The sequence below is a fragment of the Protopterus annectens genome, chromosome 2.part1, assembly GCF_019279795.1.
Source record: "Protopterus annectens isolate FY-2018-M chromosome 2.part1, PAN1.0, whole genome shotgun sequence".
Taxonomy (NCBI): domain Eukaryota; kingdom Metazoa; phylum Chordata; order Ceratodontiformes; family Protopteridae; genus Protopterus; species Protopterus annectens.
In genome coordinates, this window is record NC_056729.1 from 1,223,738,219 (window position 1) to 1,223,764,337 (window position 26,119).

The 26,119-nt window shown below is 44.4% G+C and overlaps 1 protein-coding gene across 1 annotated transcript in view; it reads right to left on the reverse strand.

The window, feature by feature from the left end:
* Positions 1 to 26,119, reverse strand: part of ATAD2B (ATPase family AAA domain containing 2B) — a 4,508,062-nt gene that overhangs the window by 3,345,666 nt on the left and 1,136,277 nt on the right. The gene's annotated exons all lie outside the window — the stretch shown is intronic.

Here is a 26,119-nt window from a genome sequence, read left to right on the forward strand (position 1 = left end):
TCCGGAGTGTCTCCCAGATTTAGAGAAGATGGTTCTCTCCCATGCCCTATCAGACACTAGTAAAGCCAAAGAGGACATGACTGACCTTTCATAGGTTCATAGGTTTATACTAGGCTATCTGCCCTAAGGCATTTATAAGCCTAGCCCAAATTATTGTGGCTTACGCCACCCCTTATATGAAAAAATACTGTGCCCATTAGTTTGTTGTGCCTCTGTCCAGCAGTGACCCAGAGATGATTCCCGGGGTAAACCTACGATCTCCCATCCACAGGTCTAGATTTCTCTTGAACAGAGTCAGCGAGGTGCTCTGCCTCACATGGACCGGGATTTTATTCCACAGCATAGGGAGTCTCTGAGTGATAAATCTATCCCTCCAGCACGTCCTATTTATATCCGTGCTAAGGTTTAAGTCGCTTGCTCTAGTGGTTTTGGTGGATTTGGATTTTTGAGGTGGAGCATGTCCATTAATTCGGGTTGGACATGGCCTTGTATGTCAGGCACATGTCACCTCTGAGCAGACGGTATGCGACTGAATAGAGCTGGAGTTTCTTCAATCTGGCAGCATATGACAGATTTTGGAGTCCCTTTATCCTTTTGGTGAGGAACTTTTGGGGTCTCTCCAATTGCTGCAGATGTCGGGTGAGATACATCCCGAATGGGGCATTGTACTCGATCATTGGTCTGATAAGTGAAGAGTACAGGGAACAATGACCTCACTAGATCTGGATGTGAATCCCTTCATGATCAGGTGAGCAATGTAGAAGGTCTTTCTAACCACTTTAGCAATGTGAGTGTCAAAAGAAAGGCCACTGTCAACCTGGGTCCCCAGGTCCCTGATAACCTCTTCTGTGCTTAGTGGATTGCCACCTATATGGTAGCTTGGGGTTACCTTGTTTTTCCCGAAGGGTATGACTATACATTTTTGGCGTTTAACTTCAGGCCATGGCTCTGGCACCAGCTATCTGTTTCCGTGAGTCCCTTCTGAAGGATATCAGTGTCCGATGCACTTTCCACTATGGCCCAGTTTGCAGTCATCTGCAAACTTTGTCAGCCAAAGTCCTCCCATGTTGGCCTGTACTTCTGAGAAGTAGATGCCAAACAATAGGGGCCAAGGACCGAGCCCTGTGGGACACCACTTGTGACCGGCTTGGAGTCTGACACAGCGCCAGCAACTCTAACCCTGTGGGTTCTGTCCTTAAGCCAGTTTGCAACCCATCTTGTGACATATGGGTTTACATTTAAGCTGGTAAGTTTTTCTACAATACCCGAGTGGGGTATTGTGTCGAAAGCCTTTGCAAGGTCAAGGTAGGCTGTATGGACTGCTTTTGCTCATCAATGGCCTTGGTGACTATTTCGTAGAAGTCGACCAAGTTCAAAAGGCATGATCTTCCCTTGACAAAGCCAAACTGGGTCGGGTCCAATGTCTGCAAGTCCCCTATATCTTTGTTTATGAGCTCCATTATGATCCTCTCCATAGCTTTGCAAACTAGACTTGTTAAGCTTATGGGGCGGTAATTACCAGGGTCCGTGAGGCGCCACCTTTGTGGAGTGGGACCACAGTTGCCGTACGCCACTCCTTGGGCACGTATCCTGTGGTAAGGCTGAGATTAAACAGCTGCCTTATGTGCGGGTTTAATTCCTCATTTAGCTCGTGTAGCACACAGCCGGGGACACCATCCGGTCCCATTGATGCTGTATTTTTAGCTTTAGAGAGAGCAGCTTTCACCTGCGCATTTGAGATGTCCGGGAGGCTACACTCGGCTGGGATAGTTATCTCTCCTTTAGGGGGGGGGAGGGGGGTGAAGTTTGCACTGAACCTGTCTGCCAGTATGTTGGCAATGTCTGTGGGTTCAGTGATTTTTGTATCATTTTGGACTAATTCTGAGCATATCTGTGAGTTTCCACCCAGGTTCCTAACATAGCTGAAAAAGGCCTTATGATTGTCCTTTGAATCCATGGCAATTTTCTCTCAAAATTGGCCTTAGTTGATTTTATGAGTGCTCGTATTTTTTACTAATAATGATCAGGGGTGACTTCCCTTTTATGGATTTTGTTCTATCATGTAATAGCTTTCTCCTCTTATTGTAAAGTTTGTTAATGGCTGGGGTCCACCAGACTGGACGTTTGCCCTTTGTGGAAAGAGTCTTGGTTTTATTTGGGATTGCCTGATCCATGCAGTCCTGGAGGTGTTCATAGAAGGCATTTGTAAGGGCTTCCGCAGCTTGGGTTGTGGTTTCCTCTGACTCAGGGGCCTTGAAGGATACCACACCAGTCTTGAGTAGTGTGAAGTTTGCTTTAGAGAAGTTCTTCACTATGGTCTTTTTTGTTTGGGGTGGAGGCGGGATGTGGATTTCCAGTGAGATTAGTTTATGATCAGATCTCACCAATGAGGGATATACTTCCGGTGTGGAGCATTTTGTCCCCATGTTTGTGACAATGAGATCTAGTATATTTTCTCCTCTCGTGGGAACAGTGACTAGCTGTTCCATGGCATTTGAATTTATGAACTCCAGGAACCGTTGGGCTAGAAAGTTAGGGCTTGAGTAATGTAGGTCATGATGACCTAAAGGACTACAACAGAGGAAGCCGAAGCTAATGCAGATTCACTCACTGATAGCCGAGGTGTAGACTGAGTCCATGATAATGGCAAGGACTCTTGTTAACTGATTTTTTTATTTTGTAAATACAGCAGGAGAAGAATCCACAGGACCGAAGTAATTATCAATGCTGTAGCAACGAAACAGGGGCCAAATTGCTGGAGCAAGTCTGTCAGAAAGTAAGTTGTCACAGTGTTCGCAAGCAACACACTTACACTCAACAATTTTCCTAATCCCTTCATAAATAAAGAACAATCAGAACAACACAAATCTTCTGTCAGTACTCCAATCAAACATTTAAAATAAATCAACAGAACAGAACATGGCAGGTAGGTTGCCACGAAAGGAGCATAAGCATTACACTGACACACACCTTCTTGCCTGTCACTACCGTAAAACTTTTTTGTCAAAAAAAAAAAAAAAAAAAACAAGCAGTACATAAATGCTCGCAGAAACATCCCCAGTTAGATTACCAGACACAAGTAACTAAGAATATCAATTCCTGACAGGAACTTCTGACATTGCAAAAAAAAATGTTTCTTAAAGGAAAAACACAGACTTCAGTCAAAACATAAAACATATTTTGCTTAAAAGGACAAGAATTTCTGTAAGGAGGGGGTTCCCCAACAGACAATTGCCAGAAACAAAGCTCTTGGCCAACTGTTGTTCCTGTTAAGCTGAAGAGATCCTTCTTGACAAGACAGAGTTCTAAGAAGTCTCCAAACAAGACACTGTCAAGGTGGTGATCCAGGAGACCCTTTCCCTTCATCAAAGTTATCTTCTCTGACTCTTGCGGAGGGCCTACATGCCTCCTTGTACACCTCATCTTTCTGGGAATGTCTTCGGTGAGATGCTCTGAAGAAGTATCAAAAGAGATTATTATACCCTATCAAGTGTGCTGGAGACTGGTTTGGGCTGGCTATCCCACTGACATAGCTTACCAAGGCTCTGTACACAGAGTCAAATGCAGTTGGGTAGTCGGAATCAAACAGGGAAGAGAAATCCGAACTCTGGGAACACAGATCGTTCTCTCCACTACCTCGAATGCAGAATGCCTTGGAGAAAAAAATTTATGGCTCTGATAAGGCATGCTTTATGGACCATAGTTTCCCTCCAACCCAAAGGCAAACGACTCCAGCAGAGAGTCTGAGCCAAACTATTTAGTGCTGACTTTCCGAGGGGCAGAGATGGCTCCAACAGCTTCAGTCTACTCCAACACCAAGGCTCTGAAAGTCGCACGACACTGAAGTGCTCAGTGCCAGACCACTCAGAGATGCCAGGATCTTCAGATCAGAGTCACACATCTCCGGGACTTTTAGATCCAGTGGCTCCAAAACCAAAGGTCAGATAGGAAAATGAGCCAATAACAGGGGAGTGGTACTGACAAGGGTCTCTGGACCCAATGGAGTCAGAGCTGGAAGAACTCCCATTTGATTCTGCATCCTGAGTAATCTCCTTATCAGCCTGTCCACATCGACTTCTGTTAGACTCTCAGATGATCAAACAGATGAGGCTGTTGAAGATGGTCTATAATGTTGTCTTGGTGAATGCTCCAAAAAAAGGGAAGGGAGCCAAGAAGAGAAGATCCTGGAGCAGTAGAGGTGATCTAGAGCAGAGAAATCTCCTCGGATCTGGTGTTTGATCCAAATCGGTCAGATCAGATACTTTAGCTACCTTAACAGGAGGTTCAGATACCAGAGCCAAAGAGGTACATGGATCCAGAGATCTTAGTCTCTTTACAAAGAATCTCCCTTCTTATCAACTTTTTGTGGGGACTGAACCCCAAAGGCTGTCAAAGCAGGTTTAGAGGGTAGCAAACTTCCTTGACTAAAGTTGTTTTTTTTCTATCCATCAAGGCCCACAAACTGAAAGCTTTGCATCTCGCAATCAGAATCCAGGTGAGATGGGCCTAAGCACTTAGTCTGTGTATCCAAATTTGGAATTTTATGGCCATAGACCACACACTTTTTGAAACCTGAAGGTTTCTTGGACATAATTAGCAGTAAACCTGGAAAAAATTAAGAAATTAAATTTTTTTTGAACACTAAGAAAGAAAAGAAAAGTACAGTTGTGTACACTTACCATAAATGTAGATGTAAGAGTGTATTCACTGTTGCAGTCATTATATTTGGGTAATCTGCTGGCAGGTTGCCCTCAGTCGGTCTGATTAAAGTCTTGGGTCCTGCGTCGGTTGTTGTCCTTTCTTCCATGACGTCGGGTCATCAGAGGTATAAAACATGCAGCCAACGCCATTATATCAGTTTCTCTTGCCCCAGATGTCAGGTGCCTCCCAAATGGGGAGCAAAATATATATATATATATATATGCAATATAAAACAAAACATATACCTCCAAACAAAAGCAAATACATCAAAAAGGCTTTTAAAGATAGTAACAGAAATGAGAGGTATAGTTAGAGAAAAACAGGGGGCTGGAGGGAGGGTAACCAGGACTGCAACAGTGAATACACTTGAACATTTACATTTATGGTAAGTGTACACAACTGTACTGTGCTCTTCGTGTTTCACTGTTGCAGTCATTACATTAGGGTAGAATCCCAAAGCTATGATTGGGAGGATGGATTTATACTGTATTAGGAGTAGCTATAAGGCCCTGCAGGACAGCAGTGGCAAAGCCTGCTCTGGATTTAAAGAAGAGAGGTAAATGGTAATGTTTGGTGAATGCATGAACTGAGCTCCAGGTTGCAGCTTCTAGAATGTCTCTAGTAGGAAACCCTCGGAGAAAGGCTGCAGAAGTAGATGCAGCCCTGCTGGAATGAGATTGGATCCCCTTGGGGACAGGTTTACCATGGTGTATATAGCAGAAACGAATATAATGGCTTATCCATTTGGAAACAGTCTGCTTCGAAATAGCCTTTCCCTCTGCCCCTGCAGCAAATGCCACCAATAGTTCAGATTTTCTTAGAGATTTTATCCTGTTTACGTAGAATCTTAGTTGTCTGAGTACATCCAATGAATGCAGAATCCGCTCATCCTTGTTCTGTGGATTTGGAAAGAAAGTTGGCAGATGAATGGTCTGATTAAGGGCCACACTAGATACCACCTTAGGCATAAAGGATGGATTGGTCCGGATAGACACCCTGTCTGGGTAAAAAATAATGTAATGCTCCACTGCCATAAGAGCCTGTAGTTCTGAAATCCTTCTAGCTGAAGTGACTGCTAAAAGAAAAGCTGTTTTCCAAGAGAGAAATTTTAGGTCTGCAGTAGCAGATGGCTCAAAAGAAGGTAGAGCGAGTTTTTCCAAAACAAAATTGAGGTCCCATGCAGGAGTTGGTGCTCTCCTGGGAGGTCTTAAATTTTTGGCCCCTCTGAGATGCTGCTTTAACAGAGGATGACAAAAGAGGGGAGGCTCTGTGTTGTAATGAGCTGAAATGGCAGAGGCATGGATTTTTATGGAAGAAAAAGATGGGCCCTTGTGAAGCATCTCAGTCAAGTATTGCAGAATCTGAGGAATATTGGGCATTGCTGTGCTTATTCCTTGTGCTTGGTTCCAGGCACAGAATCTTTTCCATTTGTCAGCATAAGATTTTCTAGTATTAGGCCTTCTAGCCTCCAAAATGACATCCATCACAGGTTTGCTGAGAAATGTGGTTGGTGAAATTAGTTGATTAGCCACGCTGCAAGATTCAAAGTTTGGAGCAGAGTGTGCAGAATTTGATAGTTCTACTGAGACAGTAGGTAAGGTGTCTGAGGCAGGTACCACTGAGGAAGGTGCGACACATTGCGCAGGAGCGGGTACCAGTGTTGGCGAGGCCAGTTTAGAGCAATCAGTATCATTTTTGGTTTGTCCTGTCTGACTTTTAGTAGGACTTTGGAGAGCAGAGGCAGAGGGTGAAAGGCATAGACTGATAGGTTTTTCCAGCTGAAGGACAGAGCATCCACTTTCCAAGCTTTTTTGTGAAGTCGTCTTGTGCAGAATTTGTCCAAGTGATCTTTTTGCCTCACCCCGAAACTATCTATGTCTGGGCTCTCCCATTTGCATATCAACATGTTGAAAATTTGTGGTTCCAGTTTCCATTCGTGTGGGTCCATAAGATTTCTGCTTAGTTCGTCTGCCAGAATATTTTGCTTTCCTGAACCTGTAGATGTATTTGATAAGTCAAGGCCATGTTCCACAATGCCATGGCTAGTCTGCAAAGGGGGCAGGAATGAGTACCCCCCCCCTGCTTGTTTATGTACCACATGACTGTGGTGTTGTCGGTCATCAGTAGCTGTCCTGGATGAAGGTAGTCCATAAAAGTTGTCAGAGCATTCTGTACAGCTAACATCTCTCTCAAGATTGATATGTAGGTGCATTTGATTTGGGCTCTATTTGCAGTGAATACATCTCCCTGCCAGATGCGCCCCCCCAGCATAGTCTGATGCGTCTGTCGTCGGGTTTTGGGTGGCAGGGGGTGGAATGAATGACAGTCCCTTGTTTTGGTGGCAGGCCTCTGCCCACCATAGGAACTCTAGGTGCAGGCAAGGTAGGATAGGAATCATTGTTTCCAGCCAGTGACAATGTTGACTCCATAAGCTTTTTAGGTACCATTGAAGTTTCCTCATATGCAGTCTTGCATATGGAATTAGAAGAATGCAGGAGGCCATGAATCCTAAGGCCTGCAGAATTTGTCTTGCAGATAGCTGGGCTTTTGTGGCCACCTGTTTGAAGTAAGTCATCAATTGAATTTGTTTTTCTGGTGTAAGGTAAGTCATCTGGGCAGATGTATTCAAGCTTGTACCCAGGAATGTAATTTTTTGAGAGGGTACCAGTTGTGACTTCTTTTCGTTTATGGTGTACCTAGACAAGTTAGAACCCTTTTTACAAATGCCAGATGTTTTAGAAGAGTGTCCTTATTTGCTGCCTGAATTAGACAATCGTCCAGGTATGGATACATCTGAATATTTCTTTGCCTGCAAAATGCAATTACTGGTGCCAGGCACTTTGTGAAGACCGTGGGCGCAGTAGATAAGCCAAAGGGCAGTGCAGAGAACTGGTAATGCAAGTAGCCTGCTTTGAAGCGGAGGTATCTTCTGCAAGATTCCCCGATTGGAATATGCAGGTAAGCCTCTTGGGATATGCAGGTAAGCCTCTTAAGTCTAGAGTTACCAACCAGGCATCCTTGCCTAGTATAGGTAGTAACTGTTGAAGTGTCAGCATCTTGAATATTGGAATGTCCAGAAATGTATTTAGAATGGATAAGTACAGAATGTCTTTTCTGGGTACCAGGAAAAGTCTTGAATAGAAACCTTGTTCCTTTTCTGGTACTGGTTGAATAGCCTTCATATTCATGAGGGGCATAACTTGTTTCTGGGCCTCTGCCCACTGATTTGGAGGCAGACTTGGCCATCCGTTTGGGATTGGCAACGTGTAGAAATGAAATCTGTATCCCTGGGATACTATATTTAAAACCCATTTGTCCTGGGTAATCAGTTGCCAGTTTTGTGCATGAAGTGCCAGTTTTCCCCCCAAAGGGGCGGCCAAAAGATAAGTGCTTGGTGATTGCAGTGGAAAGTCATTGAGACTGTTTACCATAGGGAGGTGCCTTTTTGCTTCCAGATTTGGAGGTGGAGGCACCCTATTGCTTTGTTCTAAAAGTTCCTTCTGACTGAAACATGGAGCCTTTGGAATGTCTGGGTTAGACCTGTGTGGCTCTAGTGGTATTGGAAAGGACCAGTTCTTAGTAGACCAGTGCCTACTAAACCTGGGTGGCTGCACTTGTAAGAAATCTTTCACAGTTTGCATAGATTTAGCTTTATCTAACATCTTTTTCAACACTTCTTCAGCCTTATTACCAAATAGACTGTTCTGTTGTAAGGAGCAATCAACAATTTTGCTTTAATATGGTCAGGCAGACTTTGCTCCTTGAGCCAAGCATGCCTTCTTATCACAGATCCAGTTACAGCAGCCCTGCAAGAGGCCTCCAAGGAATCAAAACCACATTGCAAAGTATGTTTTCCAACCTGTTCAGCTGAATGTAATAAATCCTGCAACTCCTTATTTTCCACAGTCAGAAATCAACATCAGTCTGTTTAAGTAAACCCATGACATGCTGTTGATATTTAAGCATATGAAATTGAAAGTTTAAAGCCATGATTGCCAAGGTTGCAGACGTGTAAACCTTCTTACCCCATCTATCCAGCGCCCTGGAATCTCTATCAGAAGGGGTAGGATTTTTAGCAGTAGAGGCCTTAATGCCCTTGGGACCCTGAGAAATGGTTTCAGGGTCAGCAGTAGGGTTTTTGAAAAGGAATTTGTGGGAATCAGGAACCCTGTAGTATCTGTCTGGCTTACTAGGAGCCGGAGGCAGGGAATCAGGAGCCATACTGGATTCTGAGAAAACATCATCAACAATGTTTAGAACAGGAGGTATAGCCAAAGGCCTATGCTGAGGAAGAAGAAGAAAATCCCCAAGTCTATTTTTAGATTCAGAGAAATCCTGACTCTCCCAGTGAAAGTGTTTCCTTAAGGTATGCAAAGTTTCTCCAAAAGAGAAATCCTCAGGGGGAGAAGCAGAAGGGATGGAGTCTTCTGCATCAGAATCCTCATAAGTGGGTATAGATAATTCCTGATCAGAAGAGGAATCAGAAAAAATAGAAACCTGATCAGAAGATTCATAGTCAGTGCCTTGCCTAGGCCTCTTAGCAGGAGGGGGATGGGTACCCCTGATCAAGGTAATTAAATCTTCAGCCCATTTTGATAATTTGTTTTTTAGGCATTGGGGCCTGCACATGTGGCCCAAGCGTCGTTTTTTTTATATATAGAAGTAGTTTTAGGCCTTAGTTTTGAAGATGGCGTTGGTCTAATATACAAATCTTTAGGCCTGTAAACACCCTCAGAAGCCGGTGCCTGCTCAGTGGCTCCGGACCCATCTAAGGTAGAGACATCCGCGGGTTCAATACTTAAAGTATCTCGCGGCATACCGGACTCCAAATGGGTCTCAGTAGAGTTCTGCGAATCAAATGTAGCTGGTATCAGGGTCTGCGAAAGCACCTCACTGAGTACCGGTGAACCGGCGACTCATCAGTTTTGGACCTCGGTCTGTCTCGGGCTTTTTCTTTGCGTTTTTTAGGTATTCCGGTAGTCGGATTGCTAACCGACGACATTTCTGGATAGTTAAATCTTGAGCCAAAATATTTAGAAGCAAAAATATACAGACGTTTAATCGTGCGTTGATTAAATTTAGCACAAAACCAACAGCAAGGCACGTTGTGGTCAGGGGCTAGGCAAGGAATACAGTACAAATGAAAATCCTTAAGAGGTATTTGCTTCCCACAAGTAATGCAATTATTAACTTTTACTGACATCTGCAAGGAACAAGAAAAAGTTTCCCCAAACGGGGGTACTTAACTTTTAGTTGAAGACTTCGGTTCTGAAACTCAAAAACGAAAATTTCAGGAGTCGGCTGACCAGCACTTGCGAACAGCTTCTGCTTCGGGCACCGCGCGGCAAGAAAGACTGATGTAATGGCGTCGGCTGCATGTTTTATACCCCTGACGTCATGAAAGAAGGGACAGCAACTGACGCAGGACCCAAGACTTTGTTAATCAGGCCGACTAAGGGCAACCTGCCAGCAGATTACCCAAATGTAATGACTGCAAAAGTGAAACACGAAGAACATCAAGAGAAATATCAACAATGGTAATAGAGTACAAAGGAAATACCAACAATGATACTTAGGAAATACTCAGAGGAAGAGTCTAAAGATTTTCTGTATAAATACAGGACTTACAAAAAGGGAAAAATAAAAAATTAAATGTATATAAAACAACTAACTCATAGAAATAGACTATGCTCGCTCAAGAGTAAGCAGCAACTACTTCCATATGCTAAGGTGGCAAACAAGATCTGAGGTATATGTGACTACGGCATTATGGGCAAGAGGAGGAGCTCGGGAGTTTTCAGTATTCCACCAGCTGGAAGAAGCGGCAGAGTTAGATCAGAGGATCTGCTCCGAACCCAACAGTTGAGTAATGAATGAAAATGACATCAGATCAAAAAGTTGCTTAGATTTGTGAATACCCTTGGTTTTATCTAAATATCTGAGCTGTCTGTGAAGGTCGCACTGGCATTCTGTGGAGAAGGAAAAACAGAAGGAAGTTCAAAATGCTGATAATAGCTACAACTCATTAACCGCTCTGGGCATAAAAACGAGTTAGTACAAAGACACCCTGTCTTTGTGGAAAATTAAAAAAGAAGAAATCATCATAGGACTATGTGCACCCTTAAACTCAACACACTTGATCGCAGTAATAGCAAACAGCAAAAAAGTCTTTCAAGTACAAAGCTGCAAGGAAGCTGAACTAGCACTAGAACCAGAGTCAAATTTTCAAGAACATAATTGAGGTTCCAACGAGAAGGAATAAACTTTCTCCGGGGCCTGATATGAAGGACACCTTTCAGAAATTCTTTGAACTCAAACCAAGAGGCCATAGGAGGGTTCAAGGGCAGAGAGAGAGAACATGTGGGTGAGCTTTAACTAAAGAATAAGCCAAGACAAATTGGAGCAGATCACACAAACAAGAGTATCAGAGGAATCCCTACTGAGAAGGGATCCTGATGATGAAAGGTGCACCAGACAGAAAATCTTTTCCATTTAGATGCATATGATTTTCTGGTGGTGGGTATCCTCGCCTCCAGCAAAACTACAAGCACATCCTCAGAAAAGAGTTGCCTAAAAGGGATCATAGCTATATCACCCACTATGCCATTGAAAGAGTGGACAGGTGAGAAAGGATAAGAGACCCCTCGGCTTGTGAGAAAATCCATACAATGAGGTAACTTGTGACTGCCCCAGCCAGATGACAAAAGGGGGAAACAGTGCTGTGTGAGCCAAAATGGAGTCGCCAAGATTTTAGGAGAGTACTGCTTGATTTAATCTAGAACTTGTGTCCACAGAGGAATGGCAGGAAAGGCATACCGAAATTAAAGGGCGCCCACTTTCCAAGTCAAAGAACTTGGTACTCTCAAACAGAAGAGAGGAAGTTGTGTGTTCAGAAGGAAGACAAAGATCCACCACAGGAATGCCCCACCAATAGACTATGTGCAGAAACACATCTCTGTGAAGCATTCATTCATGAACCTGTGTTCTGGAGCTGCTCACAGATTCTGCCACTAGATCGTGTTCTGAAGGAATGTAAATTGACTGAAGAGTCACCTGACAATGGATAGCCACATCCCAGGCCTGAAGAGCTAGCTTAAAAAGGAGACAAGACCTTGCACCCTCCCACTTGTTGATGTATCACATCATGGTGGTTATCCATGAAGATTTTCAGGGGGCTGGGGAAAAAAAGGAATGAACGGCCTGTAGAGCCAGAAGCAGAGCCCTCATCTCTTTTACATCTTTCACGCTAATATGGTCTAACCTCTGATGAAGGGGTCAGAGACTCAACTTTCAGAGGGCCACAAAAAGTACCTCACTCCAGGTCTGAGGCACTTGTGAACAGTTCTTGGGAAGGAAATGGACTATGAAAGGGCAGACCAGCTTGAGAGAAATTTGCTGAATCCAGTACCGGAGCTCAGGTTTGAGACCAGAAAGAAAAGGAACATGGAACTGCAAGGGTGGCAGTGCTGAAGCCACACTGACTTAAGGTACTGAGCTTCCTCATATGGCGGCTGGCAAGAAGCATAGACTGCTGGAGGCCATAAACTCCACAATCCTGAGAAATTCCCTGGCCGAGACAGAGGACAGAGGAAGAAGAGACTAAAAGATGTTTGTGAAAGAGAAACCCTTGAAGCATAAAGAGAAGTCAATATGGGAGTGGTCTGAATCCTGCGACAAAGAAAAATATCCTGGGAAGGTGCAAGTACAGACCTCTTGAGACTGATGGTGAACCCAAACTTTGTAACAGACAAGTGGTAAAGTGAAGTTCTTGTAAAAGACTGCTGGGAAAAGGAGCCTGAATAAGCAGGTCATCTAAATAAGAGAATATCTGTATGCCTCAAAGCCTGCAAAGGGCAATGACAGGAGCAAGACTTTTGGGGAATACCCTTGGGGCAGTAGAAAGGCCAAAGGGCAAAGCAGAGAACTGAAAATGAGAGGAAAAAAGAGAAAAACTTCCTGAACAGAGGGTGAATAAAGATCTGAGGAGAGGCATCCTTGAGGTCTAGAGAGACGAAGGCCTGAGGAGAAGAGGAGGAAACAGTCTAAAGAGACTGGTTGAAAGAAAGGACCTTCAGAAAATAAGGGTTGAGGTGAGAGAAGTCTACTTAAGAGGAACCAAAAACATCCTGGAGTAAAAATCTCTTCCCACTTGGATGGGTAGGATGTGTTGAATGGTGCCCTCGTGCATAAGGGACTGCAAAACCTTTAGAATACAGAGTTTGTCTGGAGGAAGAAGCAGAATGCCTGAAAAAAAGAGGTGGGGGTGGGGGGATTTCCATGTCATGAAATGCCACTGATGAATGAAAGGCAGCACCCAGGAGTCTGAAGTGATCTGTTACCAGTTTGGGAGAGAAGGGTATTTGGCTGAGGGAAAGAAAAGGAAAATGTCATAAAAAAACAGATTTGTCCCAAAAGGAATGCTTCTGAGATATAGCAGTCTGAGTGGACTTAAGAGGAATACAACTGGACCCCTTTTTATCTTTGGGATGTGGACGAGTCTGCCATTAAACAAAGGCAGATTTAGGAGGGCAATTCCTCTGAAATTTGGGTATAGGGGAGGAAACGTATGCTTGAAGAGGTCAGCAGAAGTTGTCCCAAAAAGATTGCTATTATCCAGATAAACATCCAAACATTTGGCTTTAATACCCAAATGCCTAAAGATAAAGACAATAACACCACCTCATCACAGAACAAAGAGCAGCAGCCCTGGAAGGGGCATCAGCAGCATCACAAATGCATTTTAAGGAGTGATGAGTGACTTGGAAAGTGGACCCAAGCAGGGAAAGAGCAGAAGCTTTCCCTTCTGAATCAGGCAGATCAGACACATCCTTAAATACCTGAGAAAGGAGAGCAAAGACATTACCTGGTCATGTGGGTTTGTTAATTAATAGCCACAGTATACACTTGTTTACCCAACCGTTTCATAGTTCTAATATCCTTATCAGAAGGAAGAAGCTTAGATGAAGGAAAAGTTTAGAAGGCTTATCAGTTGAGACTGAAAACACAGAAGGGTCAAGCAGAAGGACAAAGAAGAATTTGAGATCTTTAGGCCCCTTGTAGAACATGTCAGGTTTCTTAAGGGCCATGGGCTGAGAGAGTCAGGAGCTGCAGAAGCAGCAAAGAATATGTCCAAAAGTGCAATTAACATAGCAGGAAATGCAGACAGCTTAGGATACTATTTGTAGAAACTCATAGCATCTCTCTTGAATGTCAGAGATTTGACAGCTATCCCACTTAGGTATTACAATATACGAGCAATAGCATACGCAAAGGATAATACTTCCAAGGACGGAACTGGGGCTTAAAGAATCCTCTTCCTCTAAACCATACTCCAGATGAGAAGAAATTTGACAGTAGTATACAAGGGATTACTCCCCAGAATCTAGGTCCTCATCTAAGGAATCTGGTTCCATTACTCTCTTAACAGGTGTGGAAGAACAGGGAGGAGTGGCAGTACACCTTTTGAAGAGGCTTCAAGACAATCAAGGCATTAAACAAGCCTTGTGTAAACTCCTGCCATTCATGTTGGGAATTTTTAGCAATATGGTCTTTTCCTTTTTCTTAAGCAGGATGTCTACTGTAACAACCCTTGGTGGTTCAGTCCCTTGACGGGATTCAATGACAGTAGTAGAAATCTCTTTCTGGACCAATACTGGAGGAATCCCCTTGGCCCCTTAGAAATAACCAACCATGGTTCACTCCTCAACAGCCGAGCAGATGTTTGAAAAGCCTCAGAGGATGTGTAAGAAATGAGAACCATGCCGGCCTCCATTGGGGTCATGGCAGAGGAATCCAATGCAAGCACAGGGCTTTCACTAACTTCTAGACAGACGCCTACTGGAGGATGAACAGCAACCAGATTAGACAGACATTCTGACCACCTCCTTGGAAGACAGCTGTCCCTCAGGATAGGAGTATTCCCCCATAAGAACCTGAACCAACAATTTAAGACTTCTGCTCTCAAGATGTATGGACAGGGAAGATAAGTGACTATTGAAGGGTCTTGGAGACAAATGTTTGACAAATATAGCAATGCGTACGGTCATGGGAAACAGACAAAAAAGACACTTGCCTTGATTGCCTTTATATGGAATTCTCCTCTCACACTGACATTTTCCCTTTTTGGATAACATTATCAGAAGTAACAACAATACTGAGAGAGAGAAAAAAAAAAAAAGAAACCCCCAATACGACAATTATATGAAAGATGGTTTGGTAACCAGCACAGCAGATGGGTGTTCAGACATTCAGTAATGACATTCAGAATGGCAGCAAAGAAGTCCTGAGTATTTGCATCCATACGTCATCTTTATGCCCTACATGGAGTGAGTATGTGTGAAGTACACCACCTATAAAATCTAAAGGCTTTGGTATACTAGCCAGACATTGGGCTATCCTTGGCAGGACATCCCTTCAGTGAAGAATACTGCAACTGATATGGAAGACAATACAGTTGTGTATATACTTACCAAAACTATAGACGTTCAAGTGTATTCACTGTTGCAGTCCTGACTCTTGGGATTTCCTACCCTGAAAGCCCTTGTTCGGCCTATCAGAGAAAAAACTTTCCGGCTCCCAGGCTGGCGGATGCCCAGATTGACATCAGTATGCTCAGTTATAAAGGTAGCGAGCCTGCATCAGAACACCGGTCTTTTATTGCCCTGCAATAAGAGGAGCCCTGAGAGAAGATTGAGGCATCCTGAAAGGAGAGTCTGGCAGAGGAGAGGCCAAGGAAGGGCTCCCTTGGCTGAGATGCACAGTCAATAGAAGCGTATAAGTAGTCTAAGGGGGAGTAGGTGGGTGGCAAACTAGACTGCAACAGTGAATACACTCGAACATCTACATTTATGTTAAGTGGACATAACTGTACTATGTTCTTTGTATTTCACTGTTGCCGTCCTGACTATTAGGAAGATTCCAAAAGCAGAAAAAAAAGTGGAAGGATGCTAGGATGAAGAGAGGATGCCCTGCAGGACAATAGGTGGGAAACCCTGATCTAGATTTGCAGAAGCCTGCCAAATGGTAGTTTGGTGAAGGCAGGCACCGAGGACTAGGTGGCTGCCTCTAAAATGTCCTTGGTGGGAACCCCCTTGATGAAGACAGCACAAGTACCAGTAAGCTTGGTGGAGTGAGGCCTAGTCCCAGCTGGGGGCATCTTACCATGAAAGCTATAGCAAAAGGAGATACAATGGGAGATCCATCTGGAAAGAGTTTGCTTGGAAGCTGGTTTGCCTTCTGCACCAGGGGCAAAGGTAATGAAAAGCTGTTCAGTTTTTCTCAAAGTTTTGTTCTATTCAAGTAAAAATGTAGCTACCTGTGAACATCCAAGGAATGCAGAATTCTCCCCCCTGTACTTTGAGGACTGGGGAAGATGGGCTAATTCAAGGCAGTGTCAGAGATCACCTTGGGCATGAATAATGGGTTGGTCCTAAGAGAAACCCTGTCCTCGTGAAAAATAAGAAAGGATTGAACTTTTATGAGGGCCTGCAGTTCAGAAACCCTCCGACCTTAGGTGAGAGCTAGTAGTACAGCTGTTTTTCAAGTCAGAAATTTGAGGTCAGCAGATGCTGCTGGTTCAAAGGGAGGCAAAGTTAATTTGTCTAAAATAAAGTTCAAGTCCCATGGGAGGCCTAATGTGTATGACTCCCATGAGAAACTGTCACAAGATTGGGTGGGAAAAGATAGAGGTGTTTGCATAGTGCCTGGCTCCATTAATTGCTTTCTGCAGGACCAAAGGAATACAAATCTATCCCTACCTGGATGACTGCCTTATACAGTCAGCAGGTCCCACCAAACTACTCCAAAAATAATAGAAGCATACATTTTAACTGAAGAATAGTAAAGTCGCTGATTTATCAGTGAAGTCAGGTATTCCAGAATGCTGGTAATGTGAAATGACTGATTCTAGGTGGTGGTCTTTGCACCAAATAAAGAACCTTTTCCATTTGGCCTTGTAAGACTTCTTAGTGCTAGGTCTTCTGGACTCCCTGAGGATGTCTAGCACCTGTTTACTTAGGGTGGTACCCGTGTAGACCGCTGTGAGATCATCCATACTGCCAAGCTGAGAGTCGACAGGTTGGGATGAACAATCCTTCCCTCCTTTTGAGTAAGGAGGTCAACCCTCGGAGGCAGAATTCACTGTGCCTGGTTGCACAGTTGGAGGAGGAGAGAGAGGGCACCAATGCTGTCTGGGCCAGTCTGGAGCCATCAGTATTGCTCCTGGGCCCTCCTCCCTTACCTTGAGCAGGACCAGAGGAACGAGAGGTATGGGGGAATGCATAAATGAATAAGTGAGAACATGGGAAGGAGAAGGCATCTCTTTTCCAGGGTGACTCGTTTGACCCTGGTGCAGAAATGTTGCTATTGTGTGTTCTGTTTGGATGCAAAGAGATCCACTTGAGGGACCCCCCCCCCCAGGACTAGGTTATGGTCTTGAAAATCTCTGGGTGCAGGTGCCACTCATGAGGGTCTATAAGAATCCTGCTGAGGCGGTCTGCTAAAACATTCTGAACTCCTGGAATGTACGGTCCCATAAGATGCAGTCCTAGAGTGTGTGCTGTTTCCTAAACTTTCATAGCGAGATGGCACAGGGAGTAAGGAGTGTGTTCCTCCCTGTCTGCTGATGTACCACATTATTGTGGTTTTGTCTGTCTTTACTAGCAGGACACCTGGTGTCCATTTTTCTTTGAAGGATATTAGACATTTTTGTACAGCCATGAGTCCTTTTCAGTTGATTTGCTTGTTTCTGATGCTGATTTTCCACTTTCCCTCGGTTTGTAGGTTGTGGAAGTGAGCCCAGGCTGTTTCTGAGGCATCTGTTTTAAGGGTCTGTCCTTGAGGACTGAATATGAAGGGGAGGCCTGGGTTGCAGACGAAAGCCTGTGCTCACCATGCAAACTCCAGTTTGAGGCAAGGAATGAGGGAAATCTCTGTCTTTAGAGGTTGGGAGTTCTGGCACCATATGTTCCTGAGATACCACTGTAACTTGCTCATGTGATATTTGGCCAGGGGGACCATGAAGATGCATGAAGCCACAAACCCCAGAGCTCTTAGGAATTCCCTTGCTGAAATCTGATCCTTCATTTGGATCCACTGGAAGTAATCTGTTAGAAAGTACACATTCTGGGGGGAGGAAAGACTTCTGGAAAGTGCTGTCTATGAGTGCTCCCAGGGAAACAATCTTCTGGGTGGAAAAAGTGACAGACGTCTGGGGGTCAGTATGAACCCCAGTGAATTTAGTAGGTTCTGGGTGAATCTGAGATCCTGGAGTAGTTTGGTGGGACCTGTTGACTGTATAAGGCAGTCATCCAGGCAGGGATAGATTTGTATTCCTTTGGTCCTGCAGAAAGCAATTAATGGAGCCAGGCACTTTGCAAACACTTCTAGTGCAGTAGATAAACCAAAGGCAGAGCAGAAAATTGAAAATGACTGGATCCTGAAGTGAAGGAACTTTCAGTGGGATTCCTGTATATGGATATGAAGGTAGGCATACTTTAGGTCTAAGGAGACCATATTAATGCCTGCGGGGACAGCAATGGAAGGAGATTTTAAAGAGTTAACATTTTTAATTTGGGAACCATGAAAAACTGCTTGAGTTTTGACAGGTCCAGGATAGGGCGCAAAGAGCCTTCTTTCCTGGGGACCAGGAATAGAAACTTATTCCCTGTTGAGGAGGAGGGACTGGCTCTACTGCTCCTTGCACACAAAGCTTTTGAATTTGAACCAGGCCCTCTGTCGTTTGATTTAGGGGGACATCAGGAAAACTTGAGAATTTTAATTTCTCTGAAAGTGAGCTTGTAGCCATTTGTAATAAAGTCTAGAACCAACTTGTCCAAGGTAATCAGGGTCCAGGTATGACAGAAAAGAAACAGCCTTCCTCCTAGCTTTGGGGTGGGGGTGAAGGTGGGGTGACTGAGTTATTGTGAGTCTGGGAGTGGCTTGGGGTCTAGAACTCCCTTGTCTTGAGATTTCTGAAGTCCACTGTCTGCCTTTTTGCATGAGTTGCCTCTGCCAATGTATTTTTTTCCTTTGAGGTTTCCTCTGGCCACTTCTAGGCAGGGAAAAAAAGGATCAGTATTTGGCAGGGGAATTTATACTGAACCTGGAGGGCTGCATCTGGAGGAAATCTTTCACAGTTTACATAGACTTGGCTTTCTCCTCCACCTTCTTCAGCACTTCTGCTTTTGGGCCAAAAAGAACATTCCTGTCAAGGAAGCATCTAACAGATTAGATTTAATATAGTCCAGAAAGGATCATTCTCAGAGCCAAGCATGTCTTCTAATCACTGACCCATCAGTGACAGTTTTGCAAGATGCCTCCATGGCATCACATCCACAATGTAGAGAGTGCTTACCAACCTGTACACTAGCATGACAGAGTTCTGACAGTTCCTTGGCAAGGTTTTTGTCCTCCAGGGCAGACACTTTCTGTTTAAATTGGTCAAGGATAGTCTGCTGGTACTTAATCATATGAAATTGGCAGATGAAAGCCCTCATAGTAAGTGTGTCAGAGGTATACACCTTCTTGTCAAACAGTACAGTTTTGTACCTACCATAAATGTAGATGTTAGAGTGTACACCCTGCTGCAGTCATCACACTAGGGGTTATCCTGTCATCAGGCGGTCCCGCAGTCGGCCGGAATTTCAAAGTCTTGGTCCGGCGTTGGTTGCTGTAGCTTCTTCCCTGACGTCAGTGCGCCAGGGGTATATATAATGCATCAGACGCCATTTTATTCAGTTTTTCTTGTCCCAGATGTCAGGTGCCCCCAAAAAAGGTGGTCAGTAATTAGTACCAAATTAAGTAATTTTTGCACAAACACAAAATCCCTCCAGCTATAAGCAAATACATCAGGAAGGTATTGTAGAGATTTAGCCAGTTAGACTAGAGGGGATGGAGGGAGGGTAACCTGGACTGCAGCAGGGTGTACACTCGAACATCTACATTTACGGTAGGTACAAAACTGTACTATGTTCATCGTGTTACCCTGCTGCAGTCATCACACTTGGGTAGAATCCCAAAGCTATGGATGGGTGGAGGAGTTATAGAGGGTTAGAGGAGGCTAGAAGGCCTTGCAGAACTGCAGTGGCGAAGCAGCCCTACTCTTAGGGTAAAGTGGTAAGTGATAGTGTTTGGTAAAGGTGTGTACTGAACTCCAAGTTGCAGCTTCCAAAATCTCCTTGGTTGGACCCCCCCTGAGGAAGGCTGTAGATGTAGCTGTTGCCCTGGTAGAGTGGGGCCTAATGGTAGCAGGAACTGGTTTTCCATGATGGGTACAGCAGAAACGAATGCAATGTCCTATCCATTTGGAAATGGTTTGTTTTGATGTAGCCTTCCCTTGAGAAGCTGTAGCATAGGATACAAAGAGCTGGTCAGATTTTCTGAAAACCTTAGTTTTATCCAAGTAGTAGCGAAGTTGCCTGTGAATGTCCAAGGAATGCAGGAGTCTTTCTCCTTTGTTCTGTGGGTTTGGGAAGAAGGTGGGCAAGTGAATGGTTTGATTTAAACACACACTGGAAACCACCTTAGGCATGAAGGAAGGATTAGTTCGTAGAGAAACTCTGTCTTGATGGAAAATGAGGAAAGGTTCCACTGCCATTAGTGCCTGCAGCTCTGAGACTCTTCTAGCTGAAGTTATTGCTAATAACAGGGCAGTCTTCCATGATAGGAACTATAGTTCTGCAGAGAAAGCTGGTTCAAAGGGAGGTAGCGTAAGTTTTTCCAGAACAAAATTTAGGTCCCATGTTGGTGTAGGTGCTCTCCTGGGGGGCCTAATGTTTTTTGCCCCTCTGAGGAACTGCCTTAGAAGTGCATGCGAAAATAAGGATGGTTCCGTGTTGTAGTGGGCTGAAATAGCTGATGCATGGATTTTAATGGAAGAAAAAGAAAGTCCTTTGTGCAACATCTCAGTTAAATACTGCAGAATCATAGCCATGTGAGGCTGAAGTGTGTTTTGGCCTTTAGCTTGGTTCCAGGCACAAAACCTTTTCCATTTGTCCGAATAGGCCTTCCTGGTGCTGGGCCTCCTAGCTTCCAGAACATCCATAACTGCTTGGGAAAGAGGAGCTGGCTGGATGTTTAGGTGATTTGCCATGCAGCCAGATTTAAGGTTTTTAGCTGGCTGTGAAGAATCTGATTGTTTTGCTGTGTGAGCAAATGTGCAATTTGTGGTAAGATCCAAGGTGGGCCCTGGGCCATATTCCTCAATAGTGGGTACCAGTGCTGGCGTGGCCAGACTGGGGCTATGAGCATCAGTCATGGTCTCTCCTTTCTGACTTTCAGAAACACCTTTGTGAGGTTTTTCCAACTGAATGAGAGTGCGTCCACTTTCCAAGCTTGATGGTGAAGTGTCCTTGTACAAAATTTTGTTAGTTTATAGTTTTGAGGACTGGCAAACAGGTCTATGTCTGGAAGGCCCCATTTTTGAGTTATCATTGCAAATACTTGTGGATCCAGTTTCCACTCGTGGGGATCCATGATGTTTCTGCTGAGGTCGTCTGCCAATGTGTTCTTTTGTCCTGGCAGGAACTGAGCTTGTAACTGAACTTGGTAAGCCAGAGCTGTGTTCCACAAGGTCATTGCTTGCCTGCATAGAGGGTAGGAGTATGAACCCCCTTGTTTGTTTATGTACCACATTACTGTGGTGTTGTCCATCCTTATTGTAAGTTGTCCTGGATGTAACAGATTCTTGAAGGCTGTCAGAGCATTCTGTACAGCTAGCATCTCTTTTTGATTGATGTGCAGATTCCTTTGATCTGCAGTCCATACGCCTTGAATGCACTGTCCTGCCATGTGTGCCCCCCAGGCGTAGTCCGAAGCATCCATTGTGATAGTTTGCCTGGCTGGGGGCAAGGTGAAAGGCTGACCCTTGTTGAGGTGACATGCCAGTGACCACCATAGAAACTCCTGTTGTAGGCAAGGAATGAGAGATATTGTGTCCAAGCTGTGGCTGTGTTGAGAACCATACGCCTTTTTAGGTACCACTGTAATTTCCTCATATGCAGCTTTGCAAATGGTATTAGTAGTATGCAAGATGCCATGAAGCCCGAGGCCTGAAGAATTTTTCTTGCAGGTAGTTGGGTCTTTGTTGCCATTGTTCTGAAATATTGAGTCAGTTGTAGTTTGTCTGGCATCAGATAAGCCTCCTGGGCCGTTGTATTCAAGCTGGCACCCAGGAATGTCATATTTTGTGAGGGTACTAGTTTTGATTTCTTTTCGTTTACTGTGTACCCCAGGCAACTTAGATGTTTTACAAAAGCCAGATGTTGTAAGAGGATGTCCTTGCTTTCTGCTTGTATGAGGCAGTCGTCCAGGTATGGGTATACTTGAATTCCTCTGTCTGCAGTATGCAATTACTGGTGCCAGGCATTTTGTGAAGACCCTGGGCGCAGTAGATAAGCCAAAGGGCAGTGCAGAGAATTGGTAATGGGTTGAACCTGCAATGAAACGGAGGTATCTTCTGCAACTTTGTCTGTCTGATGGGGACATGCAGGTATGCCTCCTTGAGGTCCAACGTTACTAGCCATGCTTTCTTGCCCAACATGGGAAGAAGCTGCTGTAGTGTTAGCATCTTGAATTTGGGTACTTGTAAGAAGGTGTTTCGAATTGAAAGGTCCAGAATTGGTCTCCAGGCATTGTCCCTTCTGGGAACTAGAAAAAGTCTTGAGTAAAATCCTTGGCCTTGCTCTCGAGTAGGTATAGTTGAATGGCTCATGTCCATGAGAGCTGTAATTTGTCTTTGTGCCTCTGCCCATTGATTTTGTGGCAGGTTTGGCATTCCTCTTTTCATTGGCAAGGTGTGAAAATGGAATCTGTATCCTCGTGAAATTATGTCTAGGACCCATTTGTCCTTTGTGACAATGTGACAGTTGTCTGAAAAAAGAGCGAGTTTTCCTCCTAAGGGGGCTGCCAAGAGAGTGTTGCTTTGCCAGATGAGGTGCAAGTCATTGAGTTTGCCTTCTGGTAGTTTGGGACCTGTCTTCTCCTCCCTTCTGTGCTGCAGTGCCCCACTGTCGAGGTTTGTATTGGGCTTGTGGTTGTCCTCTGCCTCTTGGACGTCTGTATTTACCCCTCTGTGGTCTGTCAGTAGCTGGAAAAGACCAATTTTTTGTTGGCCAATTTCTGCTGAAGCGAGGGGGCTGTACCTGTAGGAAATCTTTGACTGTCTGCATAGATTTTGCCTTATCCTCCATTTTCTTTAAGACTTCTGCTTTAACTCCAAAAAGAACATCCTGCTGTAAGGGAGCATCTAGAAGCTTTGCTTTAACATGATCAGGCAGAGTTTGTTCCTTTAACCAAGCATGCCTACGTATAACAGACCCAGTGACAGCTGCTCTGCAGGAAGCCTCCAAAGAATCAAACCCACATTGCAAAGTATGTTTGCCCACCTGTTCAGTTGCATGCAACAGATCCTGCATTTCTTTCAATTCAGACTGTTGAAGTGTGCTCATTTTTTGTTTTAACTGAGACATTAGGAATTGCTGATATTTTAGCATGTGAAACTGGCAATTTAGTGCTCTCATAGCTAGAGTGGCTAAGGTGTAAACCTTTTTCCCCCCACCTGTCTAGTGCTCTGGAGTCCCTTTCAGAGGGTACAGGATTTTTAGCCATAGAAGCCTTAGTCTCTGGATCAGCAACAGGACTTTTATAAAGAAATTTGTGGGAATCAGGCACTCTGTAGTATCTATCAGGTTTGGCCGGAGAGAATCTGGGTTCAAACTTGATTCTAAGTAAACATCATCCACAATGTCTAAAACTGGGGGGATGGCAAGTGGTCTGTGCTGGGGGAGTAAAAGAAACTCTCTGAGCCTTTTCTTTGAGTCAGAGTAGTCTTGACCTTCCCAGTGAAAATGTTCCCTCATAGTGTGTAAAGTTTCCCCAAAAAAGTAGTCTTCAGGAGGAGAAGCTGAGGGAATAGAATCCTCAGCATCAGAATCTTCATAAGGGGAGGAGGAGTAATCTTGGTCCTCAGAGGAGCCTGAGGAATTAGAAACGTGTTCCGAGGAGGCATAATCTTCCTCTTGTCTAGGCCTTTTGTCGGGAGGGGGCTGGGAACCCCTGATTAAAGAGATCAAATCTTCAGCCATTTTGAGCATCTGTTTCTTAGGCATGGGGCCTTGAACAGGGACCGAAGTGCAGTCTTTTTAGGTTTAATAGGAGTCTTAGTCTTAGGATACGTTTTTATGGTGAGCGTCGTCAGGCTAAAGACGCCTTCAGAAACAGTACAGTTTTGTACCTACCATAAATGTAGATGTCCGATAGGAATGCATCTGCAGTCTTTACAAATGGGTTGTCCTGTCGTCAGGCAGCCCTTCGGTCGGCCGGATTCCAAAGTCTGGGTCTGGCCTCGGCTGGTGTCGCACTTCACCCGACGTCATAGCGGCAGTTATTCGGGTATAAAGGCATCAGCCGACGCCATTTTCCTCAGTGTTTCTTGCCCCAGATGCCAGGTGCCCTCTTGGAAGGCTAAATTTGGATAAATGCCAATGTTTCCAAATAGTAGAGAGCAAACACAAAAAAATAAGCATGTATATACATATATACAAACAAATACACCATAATAGATCCCCCCCAGCTAGCTATAAGATGGGCAAATACCCTAGGAGTACCACAGAGGGGAAGGGGGGTGGGTAATCCTGACTGCAGATGCATTCCTATCGGACATCTACATTTATGGTAGGTACAAAACTGTACTATGTCCTTCAAGGATGCATCTGCAGTCTTTACAAATGGGTAGAATACCATAGCCAAACTAGGGGAAGAGGAAAGAAGAGATTATGGTGTAGTTAGGATCCCTTGCAAAACAGCAGTGGCAAAACCTGCTCGGGATCTGGAGTATAAGGGTAAGTTATAATGCTTGGCAAATGTATGCACGGAGGTCCAAGTAGCAGCCTCTATAATGTCCTTGGTAGCCACTCCTCGTAAGAAAGCTGTGGTAGTGGCTGTAGCCCTTGTAGAGTGAGGCCTGATGTTCTCTGGAGTTTTCTTTTCATGGTAGGAATAACAAAATCTAATGCAATTTCCAATCCACTTGGAGATTGTCTGTTTTGAAATTGCTTTTCCTTCCTTTCCTGTCGCATATGCTACCAGTAGCTGGTCAGTTTTTCTATTGCCCTTGGTCCTGTCCAGGTAGTAGCGTAACTGTCTATATACATCCAAGGTATGCAACAGTCTTTCTCCCCTGTTCTGTGGGTTGGGGAAGAATGTAGGTAGGTGGATAGCCTGATTTAAAGATACTCTGGATACCACCTTAGGCATAAAAGTAGGATTTGTTCTCATGGACACCATCTTGATGGAAGATCAGGAAGGGTTGTACTGCCATTAATGCCTGAAGTTCAGATACCCTTCTTGCTGAAGTGATTGCCAGCAGGAAAGCAGTCTTCCATGATAAGTATTGTAATTCTGCTGTTGCTGCTGGTTCGAAAGGAGGAAGTATCAACTTTTCTAGAACAAAGTTCAAGTCCCATGCTGGCAATGGTGGTTTCCTAGGAGGTTTTACATTTTTAATTCCTCTCAGAAACTGCCTGAGCAGAGGATGCGAGAAGACAGGAGGATCCAGGCTGTATCCTGCTGAAATTGCTGATGCATGTATCTTGATGGAAGAATAGGACAGGCCTGTGTGGAAGAGCTCTGCCAAGTATTCCAGGATGTTGGCTATGTTTACCAGTGACACATCTTCTCCCTTTGCAGTACTCCAAATGAGATCTTTTCCATTTTGCTGCATAATTTTTTCTTGTTGAGGGCCTGCGGGCCTCAAGGATAATGTCTTTAACCCGTTGTGATAAATTTGGGTTAATTGATCTTATGAAATGTTCCATGCAGTCAGCTGCAGAGTTTTCAGGCTTGGATGCAGGGTGTTGTAGTTGTTCTGTGTTAACAGCAATGGAACCAGGGGTAGTGTCCATATTTGTTCCCGAGACATGCTCCTTAGTAATGGGTACCAATGTTGCCTTGGCCAGTCTGGAGCTATCAGAATGATCCTTGGACGGTCCTCTTTGATCTTCGATAGCACCTTGTGCATCAAAGGAAGTGGTGGGAATGCATATGCTGTCAGGTTTTTCCAACTGAAAGAAAGGGAGTCCACCTTCCAAGCAAGTGGGTGGTACGTCCTTGTGCAGAATTTCTTTAGCTGGTGATTGCGTGGGGATGCAAATAAGTCTATTTCTGGGCGTCCCCATTTTCTTGTAATGGCTTTGCAGATGTCCGGATGCAGCATCCATTCGTGGGCATCCGTGGTAGTCCTGCTTAATATGTCTGCTAGAATGTTTTCTTTACCTGGTACAAAAATTGCTTGTAACTGAATGTTGTAGCTCAGGGCAACATTCCATAGGTCCAGAGCCATCCGGCATAGAGGGTATGAATGTGTGCCTCCCTGTTTGTTGATGTACCACATAACTGTGGTGTTGTCTGTCCTTATCATCAA